The following is a 27020-nucleotide window of genomic DNA, read 5'->3' as shown; positions in this document are numbered from 1 at the left end:
CAAGAAAATTATAGAAACATCGAAAATAACCAAACCCACTTTCCTCAATATAATTTTATAACCAAACCCATTTGAATTATTACAAGTGGCTCAAACTTCCCATCACCACTCATTCCCAAGTATTGTCATTTAGTCTTTGCATGTGTGTGCAAATGTGTGGCAATTTTGACTGGTTGATTTAATAAATTACTAAAATTATACATCAAGAGATTATATAAGTTGTGGGTATTCTTGTTACCTAGGATTGCCTACAATCTAATAGCTTATATTCGTTGTGTGTGGCAATTTTGAGCTGTTGATAAATAAATTTCTATAATTATAAATTATGTTTATACTTTTTTTCAAATATTAATACGAATGCAGTAGAAGGCGCCCTTTGTCATTCTCTTTTGCTGGATTTTGAACAATATTTTTACGAGTAAATTACACGAATGGACCTTATGGTTTGGGGGTAATTTGTGTGTTTGGTCCCTCAGTTATTTTTTTAACTCGGAATGTGCCTATTGTTTGTTTTTGTTACCCTCTTGGTCTCTACTATTTGTTTTTGTTACACGCGTGGTCCCTGTCATACTTAAAAAAACTATTATTTAAATAGGGAAAAATAATAGGGTATGTATGGTAAGGTGATGGGGTGAGATTGTGGGTGTGTTTATTAAATAAATTAAAAAAATCAAGAGAAAATATTATTTTTAGGTAAAATAGGGACCAAGCGTGTAACAAAAACAAACAATAGAAACCTTCCGAGTTAAAAAAATAAATTAGAGACCAAACACGCAAATTACCCTAAACCATAAGGACCATTCGTGTAATTTACTCTATTTTTAAAATACTGTTCTTAATTTTTCAATGAAGATGGACTCTAAATTTTTTAGATTCAAAATGTTTGATAGCATTTTAATCGTTTAGCGACCATTTTAAAGTAATAAGTTGTATTTGAATTTAAAAAAAATAAAATAAAAATAAGGCCCCGTTTGATATGCATTTTTCTAGGTCCAGACAGATCTTTCTGTCTGAATGGACCGGAAAGACTGTTTGATTTACACAAAAGAAAGGGTCTTTTCCGGTAAGATATGTCTTTCCCAGAAAGCCCTAAAATCATATCTTTCTGGCTGAATGGGCTGGAAAGACAATTATACACCAAACCCCGTCTCTTTCTTTCTTTATTGAATTATTAATTTTTTTAAATAACTTTTTTTAAATTTATTTTTTATTCAATTATTACTTTTTTTCATCATTCAGCACAGTCAATCAAATGTACAATCAAACAACATGGTTTCTTTCCCAGTCAGAAAACTTTCCCTGACAGCACTTTACTTTCTCAGACAGAAACTATCAAACGGGACCTAAGCATGTTCCAGAAATATCCTAATATTTTTCAGTAAACATTTTTTTCTTTTTCTCTTTCCATTTAACATAACCCCTTCTTTTTATCTCCCATTACCCTCTTCTACCTCTTAAAAATGCAGTCTCTCAAAATTTTAGTCCTCTTAAAAATTCTCTTGAATAGAGGTATGTAAGAGTACGATCAATAAATAGAAGACATATATGCTTTGATTATTGATGATCCAGTAGAATTTTTGGATCTTTTATTTTTTTTCAAAGGATGGAAACTAAAAAGGGTATGTGTGTGTGAGCAAATGGCCAAAAGTGTGAATCGATGGCAATTCATTTGGGCCAACATTTCATATCATGAACAAAAAGACATATAAGTATGGACGATCGACAACCATATATCTATTCTAACTTTCTTCAATTGTCCAACTAGACTTCTTTTTCCTTGAAAACCTTTAAAGTATTGTTATTTTTTAAATATTACTCCATTTTGTTTTCTAAAGAGAACAAAAAACTTTCTTGTCAATCAAAACACACACAAGAGCAAATGGTGTCTAATCTCATTTCACTATCCTTCCGTCTTTATCTTTATGTTAAAAGAAATATGAAAATGTTGAATCATACTCAAACCTACAATCTAAAAGCTTATATTTATACAATGTGTAATGCATAAGATACAACCAAGAAATATATATTATATGAAAATGCCAAATATATGTGAATGGATCGATGAAATTCATGGAAAATTCACAATATTATATTAAAGAAATATCAACAAGTGGAGTTCAAAAAATATAACAATTGTTTTTTGACCTTTGACTGTTGCGACAACAATCGTTGATTTAAACATTTTTTTTATAAAAAGATTCATCTTTTTGACATGGGTGATTGAACTAAAAGTAGTTTCAAAGACTTTAATATAATTACATATGTTTAACTTTAATCCAACATTATAACTAAATATATGGAGTTTGCACCCCTCTGTGTTAAAGCATATGCATTGAGAACAATAATTCTATGAAGGTTGTCTTGATCCCAAGACGGAATAAAACATTAATTTATTAGCATCTAAGGACAATTGAATTGAAAAATTAACCTTTTGTTTTGGAAAAAAAAAACAATATGTTGGTTCGAATATTTGTATTATTAAATTATAGGATTCTTAATTGTTTTATAATGGTAAAAAAGATTATTTAGCTAGTTCATTTTAGGTCTTCTTAAATTATTTTGTTCTTTAATCATACTTTTCGGTTAAAAACTATTAGAAAGACCACGAGACTGTTTTTGGTAAAACAATTCATGCTTTCTTCATATGCTATTCCAATAGATAAATTTATCGTACCATGATCCAGCACTTTTGTAAAATCTACAAACTTACCTTTGTTTTATTAAAGTTAAAAAAAAAATTATATTCGTTCGATATAATAAATTGCTATTAATAATCCGTTCCGATCCTTACATATGCACCGTTTTTTTAGATGTTAGCATTGTGGTGGTTAGAGTATGTCTCTCTCTTAAACATAAACGTAATGGGCATATAGTCTTTCTCATATTTGTTTAAAACATTGTACTTTCACCACCCTTATTTTTCTTTATAGCATTATTAGGCGTTTAGTCGTTGGGGTTCCTTCTTTATACTTGTATCTTTCTATTTATGCACCTTCTTGTTGGTCTCCCTTTTTCTATAAAAGTCGTTGTAGGATAAATTAATCAATACCTTCCCTGAGACTGGACTCGATAAGGATAAACAATGATGTGTCAAGGTACGAAGGACTGACTCTAATATATAACATGTAAGATAAATGTGGTAAATCTCCAAAAAAAGTGGAAATTAAGACCCTAACATATATCAAATATATTTTTTTGAATATTGAAATTATATTTTAAAAAATCGAAAAGTGACCAGAAATTACTTGCATGGCCAAGTACAAAAGCACCAAATACAACAACACACTAGAGGATAAACAATCACAATTTGAAGAATACCCCAACTTATAACAAGTCTTCTAGAACGTTGCTCACTAGAAATTATCTAAACCAACAACTCTTCTTCAGGGATAGGGAAACATATAGAATCGTGTCACACAAATATGAGATACTAACACCATGATTATCCTTCCATTCACATGTATCAAATGAGACACATTCAAGAAAAGAAACTTTCAGTAATTGTACAATTCCATGGTAAAAGCCCTAATCAAATCTCATATGATTTCACTTTTTGCAACTATAAAGATCCTTTGAATATGAAAATGACCCATTTTGGATCTCTTTTTTTTTAACAAGAAAAAACTTTTTTATAAGTAAAACATAGCTAGTGAGAGGCTAAAGTTACAACTAATTGAGGCAATCTGTGTAAAGGTTGATATACTAGTTCAACTAGCTACAATATTCAGCTTTTCTATCTCTAATACCAATCCAATTGAAAGTTGTGACTTGAATGTCATTCGCTAATTCTATGTTGCTCCAGGACTTGGAGTTGAAGACAACTTCATTTTGATGTCTCTACATCACCCGCAACAAGGCCATGAGAACAATTGTCACAACCTTATTGGTGCTCTTAAGGTAGCTCTTGATGGTGGTCTTGACATCCCCCACAGTAAAAAGAAGTTGGGTGGCTTTAACAAAGACCCATCTTGATATATTTTTGGAAATTCTATTTTTTATATTTTTCAAAAAAATAGTACAGATATTTCTTTATTGAAGTTCATATATTCGAATATATACACACTCCTTTGTACAACTATTTCACATTAATGACTTTAAAGTTTAAACTGTTTGCAAGCTAAATCAGTGTATGGGTTCCATATGAGAAAGGAAAAACATTATTCATGTGGACCAATCTAGAATTTATTTCTAAAACCCTACAAAATGATACCCTTTCCATGCTATCAAATTGTGTGGCGATGACATGAAAGGTAACAAAATCCTTATAGCGTTTTGGAATACTCTGAGGTTTCATGCTATCTAATCCAAAGAGGTTTTCTTGAGCCATTTGTGAGGCTTAAAAACCATAAATCTGATTGTATAGAATTCAAAGTCTAAATATTGTTAAATTACATCAAATTAGTGAAAAGTTTAACTACTAGAATGTTAACCACGTCTTCAACCAATTATATTCAAGGAAATAAATAAGTACGTGTGTGTGTGTGTTAAAAAACTAAATAAAAAAATCTCATGTAATGTTGGCAATCACACACATATACATATAGATCTCACAACGATTGAGTTTCAAATGAATCTAATGTTAAAAAATAACAGGGCTTTAATGTTTTTAATCAAGAACCAAAATAACAGATGCAACACTAGTGATCAAATGCATATAATTATCAGTAAATAACATTTAGTTAATAAATTTAGAAGTCCAAGAACATGAAGAACAAGAAAGGTAGATATTAGATATATATACATATATACCATAAAGGGTAGATCTAGGATTACTTTCTCGGTGTTTATTTTTCTGCGTTGATCCTCTCTCTATCTTCCCACAGCTTTATTGAACAGCAAAGATTTGAATAGATCAATGTTGAACCATGCAGTTCAAGAAAGCTGTGGAAGAACAGAAAGAGCACCATTCATTCAAGTTTCTTCTTCTTCTTCTTCACAATTGAAACCCAAATTAGGGTTCGTGATAACACAAGCACTGTGTGGAGTGTGTGTATAGGGTTGTATGTATGAGTTAGAAGTGGGTGTTGTGAAGATTGAATTAAGGAGAGAAGGGGACTATATATATACGAAAGGAGGTGATTTTTTTACCACCAATCCCAAGAAGAATATCGCGTATGACAAAACTCTGATAGTACCCCACCTTCTTCTCCAACTTCCTTTCTTTTAAATTTTAAATAATAATGCCTTTATCATTATTTGTATTAAATATATCGATGGTGCCAATGTTGTAAATTTGAATATTTGTTTACTTTTTTAAAATAATTTATTTTATTAAAATTATAGTATATGATTTGATATATCTAAAGAATTTGATAGGTGCTGCAAACTATAAAAAATCCTAACATATTTTGAATCAGTTATCATAAATTTCACTGAACAAATATTTTAGCAAAGAATTGCTATTCTATTCTTTACCTTTTTTTTTTTTTTTTTAATGATTAGCATGTTACCATTGATGATGTGGACGGTGGCGTGAATATTTTTGTTTATAATAATAATAATAATAATAATAATAATAATAATTATTATTATTATTATTATTATTATAATAGTAAAATCATCTAATTAAAAACTTATGATCTTGAAGAGCAACCTATTCATAATTTAATATGGGTTAGGCCTGTATGTAGGGACGTTGAGCTTGGAAATATCAATTAAGTGTTTCTTTAACATAAATCAATATTCTTTATTTATTAATATTTAAAGAGATGCATATTGAAACGGTATATTATCTTTGTCTATGTATTTATATCTATCTATATCATATTATATATATATATATATATATATATATATATATATATATATATATATATATATATATATATATAAAGCTAGTATTTTTTTTTTTGAATCTCATACATTTAAAACCGTTTTTTTTTAAACTTCCTCAAACCATATTCATTTGAATCCCTATTTTTTAACTAATGCAACTTAAAAGTTTTGTTAATTATAATTTAATATTCAAAAGTTTTATAACTTATATTATGTTTAATTAACATTTAGTGAAAAGTTTACTATAAAAAAGGTCAATCTTTTGTGTTATATAAAATCTTACATGTAAGAATGATGTCATAAAAAATGAAAAGAAATTTTTTTGATAGGCACAATTCTTTTAGAACGTATTTGTAGTGATGAAGTCCCTAAAACAACTCTACAAGTCAAGGTTATGAATGAATGTATAAGTTTTTACTCATAATTTGATCGTGTTATATTTTTTTTCCAGTAATATAAATGATACCATTCAAAATCATATGTTTAGAGATATTTTGTTTTCTCAAACCATACCATTCAAAATTATATGTTTAGAGATATTTTGTTTTCTCAAACCATACCATTCAAAATCATATGTTTAAAGATATTTTGTTTTCTTAAACCATATTGATTTGAAACTTACATAACTTTTTATATTCCTTAACTAAAACCATTTATAGTATTTATAAATTTCCAATAATTTTTTTGCATTCTCTTATTATATATGTAGTTATATTAGTACATTTTTCTTTCAAAAAGTCATCATTTGGTTGAAGATATTATGATTCAAAAGTTTTCATATAGTTGAAGCATTCACGGTCTAAATATGATCATTTGAATAAATGGGTTATGTCGCATCGATGGTAATTATGATATGATTTTTTCTTTGAAACAAAACAAATGAAGCTATTCTATTCTTTCTTTATATTCAGTTTCTCATTTAATTTTTATATGTGATTTGTGTGTATTACTCAATCTTGAATGTGACTCTCCAAACATCAATGTTTTGCTTGGAATATCTTTCTGATTCTTATTTTTCAAGAAAAATATTTTAATTGAAGGTTAGTAAAGAATTGGCATCGAGTTTGTATGGTTGAATGGTGTTAAATGAAGAAAGAAGATTCAGATAATGGATATAGGTTTTTTTTTGTTTGAGCAAAGCTGACGAATGTTAGTTTTTTCTTTTGATTAAATGTATGTTTATGTAACATTTTTTTTTATATATTCAACCACCTAACGCTTTTATTTATTTGATTGTAGTTTTTCTATTTTGATTAAGTTTATTTTCTATTATTTTTTTGTTGGGTTATCCTACACAACATATTTACAAGACAATATTTAAAAGATAACATAATTTTTAATATTTGATATGTAATTATGATAGACTTATCTTGATATGGTCTTCATATGAAAGTAATTTATCCATATTACTACGACAAGAATTATATATGACATTTACGAAAATATATATATTATATGTGATTTGCTTAACATGTATATGCACCTATGTATGTTATAAATTTATAATTAAATATCTTTATGTTTAATAATTGAAGGGATTAAAATGATGCATCAAAACCAATTATTTAGAAGAATATAATAATAATAATAATAATAATAATAATAATAATAATAATAATAATAATAATAATAATAAATACACATTTCCAAGTACCACATTCATTTGAAACTCACAATACAACTCAAGAGTTTTCTAATTTATGTATATTTATTACTTACAACTCAAGAGTTTTTAACTTATGATTATTAATTAGTAATCACTAATAACTTTTTATTTTCCTTTTTTTATAAGGTTGTAAAGTTTTGCTCATTAAAAACATTAATGTATTTGAAGAGATTTATGATTTAAATATGAAGAGTTGATATAAATGTTATAATAGATGTTTTATGTTTTTTTATGTTATTAAAAGTTGTAGTGTTTATTTTTCATATTTTTTATTATTCGTTATATATATATATATATATATATATATATATATATATATATATATATATATATATATATATAAAATACATTTTGTTACCCGTTATATTATCATTCATTTGATATATAATTTATATAATTTTAAACTGTTTATAAAATTATCAAATAATTATATGTACCATAGTGACTTAAAAATTAAACTATAATGTTTAATAAAAATAATATGTTAACTATATGTTTGCTTTACTACTAACATTTTGTTTCAAAGTAGAAATATTAAATAATAATTTGGTAAAAGTTATTATTTTAACTATATAATTCTTTTCTCGCGCAACGCGCGGAGATTCGCCTGGTACTCTATATATCTTATAAAGCTAGCATTTTTCCTTTCACCGCATTCATTTGAAACTCCTATGCAATTTTCCTTTCACCACATTCATTTGAAACTCCCATGATTTTTCAATTTCTTCCTAATAATGGTTATAAGTTGATTAAAAAATTAAATAAATATCAAACATAAAGTGTAATCATATACAAACTAAATTTCAATATTAAAAGAATATATTTATTTCTACTTATAAAGTTATGTTTTTTAACTTTTAACATATTATACTTAATTTATTAGTTTTAATATATTGTTGGGTTTAAATCATTATCATTTTAAATCTACAACTTTTGAACAATTTGTATAAAATACTTAAATTATAAATTTAAATATAACATTACAGGATCAACTTAAATATAAATTTTAGTTTAACTTTATTACCCTAATAATATTTTGTAAATAGTTAAAAGTAATAAGTTGTAGTGTCTTTCTAATAATGATTATAAGTTGGTTAATAAGGTTAAATAAATATCAAACCTAAAGTGTAATCATAAATAAACTAAATTTCAATATTAAAAAAACATTTTTACTTCTACTTATAAAGTTATGTCTTTAATTTTTAACAGATTAGACTTAATTTATTAGATTAATATGTTGTTGTATGTAAACCATTATCAATTTAAAGTTACAACTTTTGAACAGTTTGGACAAAATACCTAAATTGTTAATTTAAAAATAATATTACAGTATCAACTTAAATATAAATTCTAGTTCCACTTCAAAAACCCAATCAATATTTTGTGAATAGTTAAAACTTAAAAGTGATCAACTATAGTGCTAAATGTAAAAACTAAATTATAATCTTAATTTAACTAAAATATATTTCCTAAAGATATTTGTATAATCGTTAAAAGTTTTCAAATAAGTAGCTTAAAATAACTTACAATACCAATAGTTAAATATAACTCTATATAAATGATTATATTGTTAGCTTTAAAATCAAAAAACAATGTTTGATGTTTTAAATAATTATAATGATAGAAATTAAAATGTTAAACAAATAAATTTTAAAAAATAATTAATAATAACAACAACAATAAATAACACTAAACCATATATTATATTTAATTTTATTCATGAATAACTCGCGGGTAGAAGTCATTCAAACCGTTGAGATTATGCAGTTATAATATATATATATATATATATATATATATATATATATATATATATATATATATATATATATATATATGTATGTATGTATGTATATATTATCATATAATTCAAAATGATTAATACATTATATCAATTTAATATACGAATTATTATTTCAAATTTAACAACAACGTTATTGTTATATTTAAAAAATCATATATTTGTAAAGATTTCAACTATATAGATGTTTCTGCACTATGCGCGGACGTTCGCCTAGTATTTTATAAAACTAGCATTTTTTTTATTAAACCTCATGCATTTTAAACTCCCAAGACTATTCAACTTATATTTCTACTCAAACCATATTCATTTGAAACCACCTATTTGAATGAATACCACTTAAAAGTCTTTTAATAATGATTAACTATTCAAAAGTTTTATAACTTATATAATATGTTTAATAAGCAATTATAAAAAGGATAATCTCTTTGAGTAGACACACAAATACAAATCGCATATAAAATTCACAAAGAAAACAAGTTTAAATGTTTTTGTGTTGGTTTGAGGGCTTTAAACAATTTTTGAGTCATGTTATTTTGTTAAAGTTTTTAATTTGTAACTTTGTTATATATTAATTCTTTATATATATATATATATATATATATATATATATATATATATATATATATATATATATTTGTGTGTGTATGTGTTCTTAGTTTAAGTATTCTTTTAAGACAATCATTGTATGTTGTGGTTGAAATTTTAATATAAATTAGATTAGATTAATATTATCGATCATGTGTTATGGAATGTGATAAAAATAGTATCGATCATATGTAATAGAAATTTTAATGTAAATTAGATTAGATTCATATTATCAATCATATGTTATGGAATATGATATAAATAGTATTTAATTAGATGTTGTATATTTGTGTTGCTTTTAAAAAATAATTAATTAAAAATCATGGATATGTCATATTATCCATATTATCTATGTAAGTCTCTTTTAAAATGCAAAATTTCTATCTTATCACTTTATATTTTAGTATATGTTTAACATTTTAATTATAATAGTAAGTGTTTTTTAAAAGTTTTCTTTAACTTACTAATAATAATAAATTATAAATTATAAAAATAATGGATATTTTATATTATCCATGAAAGTCTCTTTTAAAATGCAGATTGTCCATCGTATCACTTTATTACTTAGTATATGTTGCATATTTGAATAATAATATTCAGTGTTTATTGAAAGTTTTCATTAAATTAATAATAATAATAAGTGGTTTAAAATTAATGAACAATAATTTTAAATGTTAATAGCATCAAATTAAAAATTATGTAATGTTAGCTAGAAATAAATTGTACTATAAATGATCATCATTATTGAAATAAAAAAAATAAATGCATAAGTAAAAAAAATTAAATTAATCAATCATAACATTTGTTATAAACGACACTAAATAGATAATTATATTTAATTCTATTTGTGATGAAGGTGGGTTGATATCAATGATTAATATTGTTCAAAATATTTGAGATTATATATATATATATATATATATATATATATATATATATATATATATATATATATATATATATATATATATAACTCTCATGACTTTTCAGTTTCTTTCTAATAATGATTATAAGTTGGTTAATAAGGTTAAATAAATATCAAACTTAAAGTGTAATCATATATAAACTAAATTTCAATATTAAAATAAAATCTTACTTCTACTTATAAAGTTATATCTTTAATTTTTAGCGTATTATATTTAATTTATTTGTTTTAATATGTTGTTGTATATAAACCATTATCATTTTAAAGCTGCAAATTTTGAATAGTTTGGATAAAATATTTAAATTGTTAAATAAAATATAACATTACATGGTTTACTTAAATATAAATTTTAATTCAACTTAAACAACCAAAATAATATTTTATAAATAGTTAAAAGTGATAAATTGTAGTGTCTTTCTAATAATGATTATAAGTTGGTTAATAAGGTTAAATAAATATCAAACCTAAATTGTAATCGTAAATAAACTAAATTTCAATATTTAAATAATATATTTATTTCTTATTATAAAGTTATGTCACTAACTTTTAACATATTGTACTTAAATTTTTAGATTTAATATGTTGTTGTGTATAAACCACTATCAATTTAAAGCTACAACTTTTGAACAGTTTGGATAAATAATTAAATTATTAATTAAGATATAACATTACACGGTCAACTTAAATATAAATTTCAATTCCACTTAAAAAAACTAAAAGAATATTTTGTGAAAAGTTAAAAGTGATAAATTGTAGTGTTAAATATAAAAACTAAATTATAATCTCAATTTAACTAAAATATTTCCTAAATATATTGTTATAATCATTAAGAATTTCAAATAAGTACCTTGAAATAACTTACAGTAACAATAGTTAAAAATAAATTATATAAATGATTATATTGTTACATTTAAAAACAAAAAACAATGTTTGATGTTTTAAATAATTACAATCATAGAAATTAAAACTTTAAGCAAATAAATTTTAAAAAATTAATTAACAATAATAACAATTATAAATAACATTAAATCATATATTATATTTAACTTTATTCTTGATTAACCCGTGGGTAGAGGTCATTCAAACAATTAAGATTATGCAGTTTTAGTAGATGTATATATATTATCATATAACTCAAAATAATCAATATATTATATTAACTTAGTATACGAAATATTATATCAAATTTAATAGCAACATTATTGTTATATTTAAGAAAACATATATTTGTAAAGATTTCAAGTATATATATAGGTGTTTCAGATCTGCGCAACGCGCGGTGATTCGCCACAACTCATAAAACCTGTGGCTTGGTATTATCGCCACGTCACGGCTCACACTATTTAGAACATTGGCATAATGTTAGTTTTAATGTAATACTATTTGAGAAGTTCATGCAAATATAAAAGCAAAATATATATTCGTTAATAAAATAATATGCTCGGTAGGAATATTTTTTTGAAGGTACTTATACAAATTTTATACTTCCCAATGTTGAAACACAATAACATTAAAAAACATTGCAAAAAAACCCCAAAAAAGTCTATCTAATCTTTTTTAGTTTTTCACATACTCGTCAAACAAATTAATTTTTACCTTGATTATCTTACCAGAAAAATTGAACAACTCCATTAAAGACTGAATAAGTTTCGTATAAAGGGACATTCATTTGTACATCAAGAATTATGTCAAGGACATACTTGAAGAGACTGGATACGAACGGAGTTTCTCTGATATATGCATCTACTCAACAATAACTTTCATGGGTTCTTCTAAGGATGTTATTAAACGTTTTCTTCATTTTATATCCTATGTGATATTTTTATCTATGAAAAGCATAATTTCTTGTTTTGAGCAGAAGGTAGACATAATGTACGACACAAAGTTTGAGTTGATATGAAGAAAATAATCATGTTTACATATTAACTACCATATTAAAGAATGAATTTAGTTTCAAGTGAAAGTGAATTATGTGGTTATAATTAATGAAGGAAGTTACAATTTCGCCAATCAAAGTATTGATTGCATTACAAGGGTGTCGTGAGTTAGTTTCCGCATTAATAACAGATAGTTATATCGATGGGTTTTCTAGGTTACATTTAAATAATAAACAATGCAACGAAATTCATAAAACAATTTATGGGCACATGCAACCTAGAGATCTATGGAATTTTCTCATTATAACAACATACTATGTAAAACCAATCTAATCTACCAATATGAAAGAACAAATCAGATTAGAAACACACTTTCAAGTATAATCGGATATACTAACTCCTTTTATCTTTAAAATCTCATGGAAAACAAGCGCCAATAGTGTGAACGCCTCTAATGACTCACACTTAATACCCTAGAACCTAGAAATTGAAATGAGAGAGGAGAAGAAGAACAAAAATGGATTTTATCCTTCTTGAAAGTCTAGGAACTAAATTATGATGTCAATGGGTCTTATTTTATATCTAGTGGATCAACAGGATAAACCCTAATTCGAATAATCAAATATTAAATTTAATCTATTTGGATTTTTATCATCATTAGCTATCAAGAGGCTTCTAGAAACCCTAAAAGTCGTCTCAAAGCCGTCCACTCCTATAAATGGTTCTAGAATTGCCTTCCTTGCTCAATTACGAATAATACAATTCAATCATTGCATCGTTAATTAATTCCAATTAATCTTGGCTAAATTCCAAATTAATTTTGATTAATAGTTAATTAAATCCAATAATTTATAACTAACTTATTAAAAATATAACAAATTAACAAATCATTTTATCTCTCCCTAAAGTTATTTCTAGATATTTCTAGTTATTAAGGGCAACCCTAAAAGGAATTTACTTTTATCCCATAAAGTTATATCAATTTAGTTATGACCTTGACCAATTTAGTTATGATATTGGACACCTACTCCAACATTCTCCCACTTTGACAAGTCATAAACTACAATTACAAATATAGACTTCCAACAACTAGCAATGTAGACTTTCCATACCCACTGTTGAACTCTGATATAATCAAACATTGTCCCTTATATGAGAGATCAACTATTCCTTCATTTTACAATATATTGTATGGACATGGGACATGAACACAAACAAATCTCATAGTCGATGATTTTGTTTCCCGATTTCTGATTTATGATGACTAAATTCATAACACAAATTAAACACATCAATTTAGTCTGAGCTAGGTCTAGCACATGAGTGTCAACATCAAATAACTGAGGGGCCCAAACATATTGCTTTTCTTGTTAAGGAAAAAGAAATGAATAAACTTCGACTACATAATCATAACCTGTACTCATCATGTCATATATGTAACTACATTTTATATCATCCATTTATAGTTGTGTTTATGTAATATCTGTTGGAATAGTGTCTAAGCCCGTAACTATATTTGGTATGTACTTGACCCGGTTGTGCATGGTCCTTTTGGTTTGGCTTCTCCAAAGCAACTTGACAAGGTAATTTAAGGAGAAAGAGATAATGTTATGGTTTATTAATATATTATAAGAATAATATATTAAAGGAGAAATCATATTTATTTAATTAGTATTGGTCATAAATTAATTAGGAATTAATTTGGTGACTAAAAGAGACTAATTAAATAAAGGGGTATAAACTGTCAAATGCATGATAGTTGAGTTTTGAGTTGGAGAACCTAATGGACTAAAGGGGAACGAAATTATGATGGGGATCCATCATATTTTCTTCCAAGGGCCCAATCTAGAAGGTTCTATGGGCTGCTTGGTGATTAAGTTGTCTGTTAGGGTTTAGTATGAAACCCAAGCAGCTAGTAGTATAAATAAGACCCCTATGGTATTGAAATTGGCTACCAATTGATTCTAAGAGAACCCTAGGCCGATTTCTAGCATCTCTCACCCTTTCTCATATTGACTTCTTGCTTGTGGGGTTTGTGAGCCATTAGAGGAGTTGCATTTGTGACTCTAAGCTCAAGATCAAGAAGACTACAAGGATTCAAGCTACTTGAATGGAGGTAGACCACTTAGATATGCTTTCATTATGGTAATTTCGAATTATATATGATAGATCTAGGTTTGTAAGTCTTGAAACCAAAGCATGTACAGTAGAGAAACCTAGATCCAAGCATTAGGGTTTGTATGAGCACATAGGAATGTTTCTTATGCATAAAACCCATCAATATCAATGTATAACATATTTGTAAACAATATCATATTGTAACATCCTGAGATTCATATACTTCTAAATTTGTCCCTATGGTTTTATCGTATGACATTTTAGCCCCTAAGTCCATGTGAATGAGCCTTGAAGTCTTATGGCAATTTGGTAATTTGAGTAGGATGAGTATGCTAAACGTACATGAGGGTAAGTTGAGCGTACTAAGGCGCGCCCTATTATGTTGGGCGTACACTTATGTATGCAAGGCGTAATCGTATCAGGAGAAAACCCTAATTTTTAAGGTTTGGGTGGTATATAAGCATCACTATGGCTCATTTCTCCCCACCTTTTCAGCCTCCATGCCCTTTGAGTTGTTTTTGGAAAACCCTGGCCCTTAGTGAGTGTGTTTTGAGCTCAAGAGTGTCTTTTTGGTGTGTTATAGAAAGAAGGAGTTGCATCAAGGAGCTTGGAAGCTTGAAGCAAGGCTTGGATCTGGAAATTTTTGCCCTTTTCTCCATCATTTCAAGGTATAAAGTTCATATCTTGATGGCCTGTTTGCTAGATCTCTTTATTGGGTGTTTTTATGCTTCTTTTTGGTCTCAAATGCTCCATCTTGAGCATGACATGTTTTGGATGTTTTGAGTTGTCCTTTTAGACCCTGGGAGGGGTCCTTAGTCATAAAAATGAGGTCCCAATGGCTAGAAGTGTCTCATACATATTGAGAAGTGTATTAATGAATTAAGACCATGTATTAAGGACTTTTTAGAAGTGTAAACTCATAAAGCTGGAGACTTTATGACTCTAGGGTGCATTTGGACCATAGATATGAAGTTTAGGCTTAAGTGATTAAGCCATTAATCACTTAATGAAGTTGTGGGTTTTGCGAGGCTACGCCCCGCGTACTCGATCATCCACCTCGTAACTTGGTCAATGTGAGGCATTGCGTACGCTAAGTGTACTTCTAGGAATGCCCCGCGTACTTATATGGGCCAGTCCATGTTAAGTTAACTCGGTTGGGTTGACTCAGTGGGTTTATTGATTTTGACCAATTGACTTTGAGTTTGACCATGTTTGACCAAGTTTGACTTTGAGGGTATTTGGGTATTTTGGGATTTTGATGGAATTGGTCACTTGGTGGATGTAGGCATTGAGTAGAGAGCTGAGAATTGGAATCGGGCCTTATCAGCTATGTTCAGCTTGTGATGTGAGTTTTCCTCACTGTACTTTTGGGTCGAAGGCACCAAGGGCGGCCCATTGGTTTGATAATATAATATTTGGGGATATGTTGAGTATGGAATAGATATGTATACTAGATTTGATATGCTAGTCTGGTAGATCTATAGGACTACCTGTGATACTGGTTGTTTATCTATATATATGATATTATATGTTATATGTCAACATATTGTGTGGGTTGGGTTGACGTTATACTGCTTCGTGCTATAGCCAACTAACCCTGGAGCAAACCAGATATGAGCTGAGGGTCGGGGAGGGCATGCCAGACTCATACTGAGGGCTCATGAGAATTTCAGATATGAGCTGAGGGCCAGGAAGGGCATGCCAGACTCGTACTAAGGGCTTAGTGGTATTCAGTCTGAGGAATGATCAGGCCGGGAGTAAGCCAGACATAAGATGTGGGCCCAGGGGGCAAGCCAGACTTATGTTGTGGTCTCAGGGTAATCCAGTCTATTAGTTGTGGACCCATTTCACGTTGTTATTGTATATGTGCTATTTGTTTGTGTATTGGTATTTTGGGGGAACTAACAAGCTATGGGCTTACAGTTTTGGATTATGTTTTAGGTACCTCAGAGGATCACATGAAGACGAAGGTGTAATCATGCATCTCCTCATGTTTTGTTTTATGATTTTGGGAATACTCTGATATTAAACCTGTTTTGAAAATTATTTATAAACAATGATGATTTTTGCGTTTTTTTAAAGTTTAAATTTTTCATGAATTTGATGGATGTTACAAGTTGGTATCAGAGCCTTGGTTTGAGTGAATTGGAGGAACACTTGTGTGAATCCACTCTCAAACTAAGGAAAAATATTTTTAAATGGTTTTTCAAATGGTTTTCAAAATAATTAAGGAAGATGCGATGTGTACGATCAGTTGGAGCCAGTAAGTAGGCCCCAAGACACCATATTGTTATTTGATATGTTAGAACAACATGCTAGCGATAGGCTAGGGATCTTCAGGATTTTGCATGATAGAATTGCATGATTATATGATGTCTGATAGCCTAGGGTTCTTTTCTAATGGAATTGACATCATTACTGTAGTTGCTTAGTGTATGCATCACGTTTATGCATAACTAAGACTCTATAGCCTGAGAATGTTTGGTTTGGCCTTATTTCCTATTCTTGTTTGATGAAGGGCTTACGGTAGGATCAGATATTCGACTGTCTATAGGGCCTAGTGTTATATATAACTAGCATAAACGAGTGTTGCAGGGTTGGTGGAAGTTTTATAGATGAGTTGTGTGGGGTCAGCTGGCCAGTTTCAACATGTTTAGCCTTTCCTCTAGGAGAGAGGATTGAGTGTATGATTATATTAGTGTGTGTTGTTAGGGTTTTTTTAAATGATCCTCTGAGACAAATACAAGTAGGTGTGGAAGGTAGTACAAGCCCGTACTACTGAAAGAAAAGGAACCGTACGCGTAACAAGGAAGTCACAACCCCTAGAGCTTTGTTGGGAGTTAGTTCCCTGATATGATATGCGTGTTATCTGATATCCTCCAGGTTCATTTTCAGTACGGTGACTACACGTCGATTTGAGGTTGGGTCCGGTTCGGGATCAGGAGCTGGCAGTGAGGGCAGGTTAGTTGCGTTGGATGACACGATTATGAAGCTCCTGCAGGAGGAGGTTGTTGCTTATTTCCAAGCTCAGTTAACAGAGATGTTTAGGTCTATTAAGACCACAATTATTGAGTACTTTGATGAGTGTTATGTTGCTTTGTCTGAGACTGCTGCTGTTGCAGCCACTACAACTGTTGCGGCTGCAGGGGTTGGATCAGGTCGGGTTTACAGTATCGGGAATTCGACGATATGAAGCCCCCAAATTTCAATGGAGTGTAGGACCAGATCATTGTCATGAGGTATCTATCTGATGTGGAGGGGTGTTTCTTCACTTGTTCTTGCCCAGATGACCAGAAGGTCAGGTACGCTCTGAACTTTATGAGGACCGGAGCGAAAGATTGGTGGAGGCTTGCTACTAGTTCATATTCTAATGAGCAGAGAGCTGTTGTGACTTGGGAGCAGTTCTCGGAGATGTTTCTCTCCCGATATGTGCTGCTGGTGGAGCGTGAGAGGTTGCCCCAGGAGTACTTGGATTTGAGGCAGGGTACTGAGATGGTGACAGAGATCACCCAGATGTTCACAAAGAGGGCTATGTTTTGTCTTGAGTTTGTTGCATCTGAGCAGGACCAGATGACCCGTTATTTTAGCATGCTCACGACGGACATCTGACAATTTGTTTCTACCCAACACTATGGTTCTTTATTGGAGATACACTAGGCCGCCAGGCGGCGTGAGATTGAGATTGATTTGTAGACGAGGGAGCAGAGGTTGGCCCTGACGTAGTCGCAGCCTGCAGCAAAGCGGTTTAAGACCGCTGATGCCAGATCTAGGGGCGGGAAGGGCTGCACTTGTGGGAAATGCGGTAAGGTGCATGAGGGTGCTTTTTGATCATCTTCTGGTGCCACAATTGTGGCCGTCATGGCCATATGGCGAGGGATTGCCGCCAGCATGCCCCAACACTCAGTTCCATGATTTGTTATCATTGTAATCAAGTTGGCCATGTGAAGGCCAACTGTCCCTCGCTTGCTGCTAGGCCGACGCATGCTCAGGTGCCGGCTACTTTGAGGATCACTGATGGAAGTCAGGTCAGGGTGGAGCCCCCGAGGGCTTGAGGTCGCGCTTTCCAGCTCATTGTTGAGGAGGCCAGAGTAGCTCCAGATGTTGTGACTAGTATGTTTCTATTCTTTGTTCTGTTGATTATGTTTTATGTTATGCTTATCTATGTACCTCTGTTAGGTACGTTCCTAGTGAATTCTATACCTGCTCTAGTGTTGTTTGACTCGGGTGTGAGTCAGTCTTTTGTGTCTCGATCGTTTAGTAGGGAGTTTGATATGCCTATTGGGGAGTTAGAGTGTCCGTTGCGAGTTTCTATCACCAATGAACACGGGGTTTCTGCATTATTAGTATATCAGGGTTGTATTCCGGAGATCTTTGAGGTGCCTTATCTGATAGAGTTGATACCTGTTCCCATAGGGGATGTCTGTGTGACTGTAGGTATGGATTGGCTGACCCATTTTGGTGCTATTATTGATTGTGAGGGCCAACACGTGGTAGTTCTAATCCCAAGTGGGGGAGAATTGGTTACCTATGGAGAGGGCACCGGGATGGGTTCAGGGTTTTTTTTCTGCAGCCAGAGGTCGACAGTATATTCAGCATGGGTGTGCGGGTATTTGGCTTATGTGGTGGATGCACGTTTTGGGGATCAGGTTTTAGTTTTAGAGGTCCTAGTTGTTAGGGAGTTTGTCGATGTGTTTCGGGGGGAGTTACTCAGTGTGCCTCCTGAGAGGCAGGTCGAGTTCAAGATTGACCTTAAGGCAGGTGAGGCCCTAATTGTGAAGGCGCCGTACCACTTGGCACTGCCTGAGATGTAGGAGTTGTCATATCAGCTGTAGGAACTGCAAGGCAAGAGTTTCATCAGACCGAGCAGTTCTCTGTGGGGAGCAACGATTTTGTTCGTCAAGAAGAAGGATGGTTCACATCAAATGTGCATTGATTACTGGGAGTTGAACTAGTTAACGGTGAAGAACCATTATCCCCTTCGATGGATTGCTAACCTCTTTGATTAGTTGCAGGGTGTGTCTTTGTTCTCCAAGATAGATTTGAGGTCTGGGTATCATCAGGTCAGTATGAGAGAAGAGGACATGAAGAGGACTGCGTTCTGAACTCATCAGACCGAGCAGTTCTCTGTGGGGCGCGCCGATTTTGTTCGTCAAGAAGAAGGATGGTTCACATCAAATGTGCATTGATTACTTGGAGTTGAACTAGTTAACGGTGAAGAACCATTATCCCCTTCCATGGATTGCTAACCTCTTTGATTAGTTGCAGGGTGCGTATTTGTTCTCCAAGATAGATTTGAGGTCTGGGTATCATCAGGTTAGTATGAGAGAAGAGGACATGGAGAGGACCGCGTTCTAAACTCATTATGGGCTTTACGAGTTCGTGGTGATGCCATTTGGGCTCACCAATGCACCTGTAGTATTTATGGATTTGATGAATTGAGTATGCAGGTCGTTGCTCGATTATTCGATTATTATGTTCATTGATAATATATTGGTATATTCCAAGACTAGAGAGCAGCATGGGGAGCATCTTCACGAGCTTCTGGTGATTTTGAGGCGAGAACAACTTTATGCTAAGTTCTCAATGTGCGAGTTTTGGTTACTAGAGGTTCAGTTCCTTCGACACCTCGTTAACCAGGACGGGATATCGGTCGATCTGGCCAAGATCGATGCTATGATGCAGTGGGAGGTTCTGAAATCTCCCTCAGATATTAGGAGTTTCTTGGGTTTGGCAGGGTACTATCGTAGATTCATCCAGAATTTCTCCAAGATTGCAGTATCACTCACTCGTCTGACGAGGAAGGGGTGGATTTCCGATGGGGCCCTAAGCCGCAATGAACATTTGAGACCCTTCGACAGAGATTATGTGAGGTCCCAGTTTTGACCCTCCCAGAGGGAACTGAGGACTTTGTGGGAATCTGTGATGCATCCATCATTGGCTTGGGGCGGTCCTCATGCAGAGGAGACGGGTGATAGCTTATGCTTCGCGGCAACTAAAGTCGCATGAGACACGATATCCCATGCATGATCTCGAGTTAGGGGCACTCATTTTTTCCCTAAATATTTGGAGGCATTATATGTATGTAGTCCGCCGTACTATCTACACGGATCACAAGAGTTTGACGCATATTATGGATCAACCGAACCTGAACATGTGGCAGCACAGGTGGCTAGACGTAGTTAAGGATTATGACTGCGAGATCCTTTACCATCCTGGTAAAGCGAATGTGGTGGCGGATGCCTTGAGTTGCAAGTTGGCTGGGTCTTCTGATGGGGTATCGTGTATGAGGATATCAGTGGATTCCCTGCTTTTGATGTTGATTAGGGAGGCTCCTGTCGAGGGTGTTCGGGAAGAGAATTGGAAGAAAGAGAGTATCACGGGTGAGATTGCCAGATTTGTTCCGGATGGTCGTGGGTTGTTGACCCGATGTGGTCGGGTCTGTGTTCCAATGTCTAGTGTGGTCAGACAAATTATATTGGAGGATGCTTATAAGTCTCATTTTTTTATTTATCTGGGGCCACCAAGATGTATTGGGATTTGAGATTTAGTTATTGGTGGTCGTGTATAAAGAGGGAGATCGCCTGGTACATGGAGAGGTACATGACCTGCAGGATGGTCAAGGGTGAGCATCAGAGGCTACATAGCAAGATGTAGCCTCTATAGGTTCCCATGTGGAAATGGGAGCAGATTTAGATAGATTTCATCACCAAGTTTCCGAAGACGGAAAAAGGTTTCGATGTTATTTTGGTCATTGTTGACAAATTGACCAAGAGTGCCCACTTCCTGGCGATTCGGGAGAGTTCTTTAGCCGAGAAGTTGTTTGATGTGAATATTCGCGAGATTATTTCTCGCCATGGGGTTCTGGTGTCCATTGTTTTAGACCGTGATGTTTGATTCACCTCCTATTTTTTGGCAGAAGTTCCATGAGGAACTGGGCACGAGGTTGCACTTCAGCAGAACTTATCATCCGCAAACTGACTACCAGAGTGAGCGGATGCTACAGACCGTTGAGGATTTGTTGCGGGCCTATGTCATTGATTTTAGTGGGAGTTGGGACTCCTACCTACCTCTTACGGAGTTCTCCTCCAACAACATTTATCACTCCAACATTGGTGTTCCAGCTTTGAGCTCTTGTATGGGCGGAGATGTCTTACCCCGGTTTGCTCGGGCGAGGTTGGTTACAGGGTTATGGGGCAAACCAAAGTGGTCCTTCAGACTATAGAGATGATTTAGCAGATCAGGCAGAGGTCACAGACTGCTTAGATTTAGCAGAAGAGTTATGCCCACCGGCGCCGATTCGAGTTGGTTTTTCAGGTCGGCGACATAATGTTACTGAAAGTCTCACCTTAGAAAGGTGTGATTCGCTTCAGGAAGAGATGGAAATTGTGTAACGTCCATGTTTCTGGCTAAGCATTAGTATGATGATATAATATTTAGGGTCAACAAATGTAACCTATTTTAAAGTAATAAAGAAGAATTATTTGAGTATTATGTGATTTTATGTGCATTATACTTATTTATAACGACGTAATAAAATAGTAATAAAAATAAGCATAAAAAATAAACTAATAGATAGACCCAATATCTATGAAGAAAGTTGAAGTAGTAGTAACAAGGATTTCGGTGATAAAAGGAACGTTAAAATCCGACTTATAACGAAGAAGTTATGACCTGTCGAAGTTTTTCGGAAAAACCGGCACGACACCAGGAATCGTAGAAATTGAATTTACGATAAAATACTTTTTAGCCTTAGTGATCTAAAAAAAAATTCGTAGTATACATCAAACCGAGAGCGTGCATAAAAATAACGTCAAAATCTGACTTCGTATGAGGAAGTTATGATTTTTTTAAGATTTAGCATAACAGTGCACAACCCGGAAATCGAATTTAGGATTGGTCGATTTTTAGCCAAAACAATCTAAACAAGAATTGAAGATCTCTTTAATATAAGCTTAACAATAAAAGGACAGTTGAAAACGGAGCTCGTATGCAAAAGATATGGATGAAACTTAGTCCCTACTCTTCGAGCGCGATAAATTTGATACTGTTTTGTAAATCTGAGATAGAATGAGAATTAGCCGACGGGGTCTAAATTAAAGTTGTAGTACTCATAAATACCATCATGAAGATACGAACGAAACTTAGGGCCTACTCTATGATTAAACTCCTATAAATAAAGGAAGAATTCTTCATATTTTCTAACACCATTCCTCTAAACTCTCTCTAGAATCCTTCTTTCTTTCTTTTTCAATTTCTCCTAGTTTTAGGGTGCGATAGAGAAAATCCGAGTCGTCAAAAAGCCGACGAAAAAAGTCTTTAGTGTCGGAGTTATGCCTGCATAATTTCACGGTTTTCGTTAAAAACCTGAGAAGTTAAGCTACACTATTCTGTTTTCAATGTAACTTATATTTATAGTCATCAGTCTTTATTATAATATCTTTGAACTACTCGCAGTACGGGGAATCTGGTTTGAATGACTGCATAGGGTTGTTGGATTTCAGAAGTGTTATAATGCCAAAATGGTCCTACCCTCCGATGTTTCATGTATGGCCATTGTCTGTGCATAGTGGTTAAAAAGTATTGTTTATCACTTATAAAATAATAATGCTTGTAAATAGTCGTGATGCATATTAGACTAAAATCTAGTGGTAAGAATAGTAGGTTTCGTCGAAGGAAAATAAATTATTAAAAGCGAAGCACTGCCCGAGTTGGGAATCATCACTTTAACAAGAGAGTGCATCGTTACTTTCATCTTACATATAGATATGAAGTATTTAATATAAATTATATGCTATGTATGCATATTATTTGTGTTCCTGATATATATGTTGGATGAACGATTTATACATCCTTTAAATGATTTAAACTGTATATGTATTTTATATCTACGAATATGTTGGGTAGAACATGGGTAGATGAAATAGTTGATGTGTGATGAAATAAAATGATGAGACGCCTTGATGTCTACGATGATCCAGTCATCTAGCAGAGTATAGATGACGACCACAGACTATTCTAGACAATTTAGTGGAACGCTAACAGGCTCGCAACCTGTAGGTGTTTGTGAACAATGTGTTCACCGGCTTACTCCATCCCCTCTCATGGTTGCCTTACGAACATATATCGCTGAGGAATCCCCTTAGTAGTAGTGTCCGTACCGATGAAAATCTTTAGGCTAGGCCCCTTGAATTAGATGCTTTAGGGACAGAAAGTGAGGGTAACGAGAATGGGTAATCGGGTTGATTGATGTGATGAAACTAATAAACTTGATTATTGTGGGTTGAAAACCCTATGTGCTCAGCAGACTCCCAAACCTAACCGACACAGTTTCTTGTATTACAGGTAGTAGCACAAGAGAATATATGTGATGATCGGATGAGAGTTTATGGATTATAGGCCAATAGATATAAATAAATGTTGTAAGGCCTATGTTGTTTTGGTTTATGCTTTTGATCTGTGTTGACAATGACATCCCGAGGTTTTAATATAAAGAAATACATTTCTTCGGAAATGCTTTGATAAAATCGTTATCACATTTTTGGGAACAAATTCTGCAACACTTTCTTTAAAAATTTACTCTGATTTTCAAATAAAGCATAAACAAATCGGTCTTTTCTGGTCATGAAATTGGGGATGTCACAGTTGATATCAGAGCATTAGTTTAAGAGAACTAGGAATTTTTAGGATTTCTAGACTTAAACTTAGAATGCTAAGCGATGATTGTGAGATGAATGTCTGCTATATTTTAGACACGAGCACTAGCTTATTTTAGGAAAGATACATAAATTGCTATTATGTGCTAAATGATTTATGTTATAGCTATAAAGATGCCTTATATGCTATTAGTTGATAGGATCTATGGTCTATTGCCGACCAGATCCGAAAACTTTATATGTTCAGAATCCTAAACGTATAAATTATGGTATTAGAACTATCAGGTAACTTTTCGAAGAGACAATGAGGAATTAAACTTCTATTGTAAATAAAGATCTAAATTCACCTACTTTGGTTTAAAGATCGACATGGTTAGAACTCGAAGCAAAGTAGGAAACATTAATGGGAACCATCAATCTGATCCATGTTCAGGACGAGTCTGGTAATTGATTGGGACTTAGTGTATGGGGAAGTTTGGGTCTGAATGGTGTAGACCTGTGTGAGTTAGCTGATTCAAATGTCTCAAGGGCCTTTCTTGGATTAGTGCTAGTGTGAGTCGCAAGACTCAAGAAGGAAGTCGTTATGATGATCGACCCGAGGATCGGAGTCTGAGGTTGAGTGGTCAGCCGGTGGATATGGATGTCAGTTTCTATTATGGAGTTGTGTTTTCCAGTCTCCAGTGCTCAAGGGAGAATAGATCGGATGTGTGTCAGTCGAAGGAGACGGTTTTCTCCACATCGGTTTCTACTATAAGAGGAAAAAATTTGGTTCATGGTAAATTGTACATGTTTCACAGTGAGGGAATGTTCGAGACTCGATTGTTCTTGTGGTTTGATAGCCAAGGTAAAGGTCATGCTGAAAGTGGAATACGTAACGCGAATTCGAGAAGATTGGGTGTATCCGAGGAGACATCGAGTTTTTTCTAAGTTAGGTTGGAGTGTTCTGTAGATATGTCTCGTTTTTTGGAGCCATGTTTTGTGCATCTATAAGGGATTATTGAAGTTTCAAGAGGAGGATGAGGTTGTCGATCAACTCTCCAAATGCAAAGGTTTTGTGTGTGTAAGTCCAGTTCGTAAGGTGCCTTATTAATCCAATGGTAGTCTGATCGATTTCGCTAAGAATGAGTTAGAAATGTTGCGGAAAGTTTCCAAGGTCTCTATCTGAGATTCATTAGTTTCCTTATGATTAGTCGAAGGATCGCCTTGTGTTGTGTTTTGCATTCTGACGGTCAAGATGAGTACGTACCTGGTTAACCCAGTCTAAGGCTTTGATGTTGTAGATGTCAGTCAATGATGGTTCGAACCCTAAGTGGAGGAGAACTGGTTATTTTTCTTGTAGGATCATTGGTTGGTCCGATTTTTATGATTTCCATACAATGAGTCAAAGAAATCTATGGTTTAAGTTTGCTAGATCTTTGTTTCAGGTTTATTGTTGCATAACAGAAGGAAGTGGGTTACCATCGAAGTACTCGTGGTTAGGAGATTTATCATTGTGTTTCTCAAAGGGTTCATGGGAATCCTCCAAGATTGCATAGAATTTAAGGTTTGGACAGATCGTGGGTGCAGAGCAAGTTGTTGTTAGGTGTATGTCTTCAAGGACACATGTGATGTCCTCGTAGTAGGTAGGAACTTGTTGTGGTGAGAAGTTCCTTTCAAGAGATCCAAGCGTCTTGATAGAGGAACTTTGAGCCACTCGAGTTGTACATCGGATATAGATGACATGGTTAGCCCATGATATGCGTTGGGAAATTATAGATAAACCTTAGAGTTCATTGAGATTATTCGAAAGCTTCAAGTTGTATCAGTTGAAGGTATAAATGACACGTCGACCCTTCATCAAGTTCTTTAAGGCGTACATTTTGGTCTCTGTGTATGTCTACTCTCAACTGTTTGGTTATGGAATTATGGTTCCTAGTAGGCTTGAGTTGGCATCCGTTCTTGGCTATTGGGAGTTCTGAGGTCGTTGCGAAATTGTTCGGTTTTCAAGTGTGTCTGTGTCCTATGCAAATTTCTCTTTTGGTAGGTCGCATTGACTGGGCTGGTATTATGATTGATTCGATCGGGGTTTTGGCAACATTTAGTTAATTTTGGAATCTATTCCGAAATTGAAAGTTTTATTGGTCTTTTTGCACATTGGTGGGATCTGTTCAGCTTCATCAAGCTGTGGGATATTGTCATGGTTGTTGGAAGAATGTGTCTAATAGCGGTTGAGGTTCGTCGTTTTGTTCGATTCGATGGTACGTCACCTTTTGGGTAAGGTAATGATTAAGAAAGAACATAGTCAGCCTGAGGCACATTTTTTTCTCCTTGAGAGTGTAAAATGTTGTGCTTTCAATTTGAAATGAGCATTAAATCATATATATTGTATTTGGTTATGTACGTTGATGTTAATTTTAGGATGTGTTGATCATAGTGGATTGTGGAAGAGTTGCATGTTACATAGTGGTACGACTCCTTTGTTTTGGAAAACTATTGAGTGAGATATTGACTGGGTTCTTACCAATCAGTGAGATGATAACACTGTATATTTACGTCCATTAGATGTTTGTTAGGAGTTTTCATGTGTGTGGTTAGGAGATGGCAAGAACGGTGAGGAACCGTGAGTTCCTAATCCCAA

Source organism: Lactuca serriola, chromosome 5, assembly GCF_051521515.1.
Source record: "Lactuca serriola cultivar US96UC23 chromosome 5, Lser_US96UC23_V15, whole genome shotgun sequence".
Lineage (NCBI taxonomy): Eukaryota > Viridiplantae > Streptophyta > Magnoliopsida > Asterales > Asteraceae > Lactuca > Lactuca serriola.
This window is presented reverse-complemented; position numbering follows the sequence as displayed.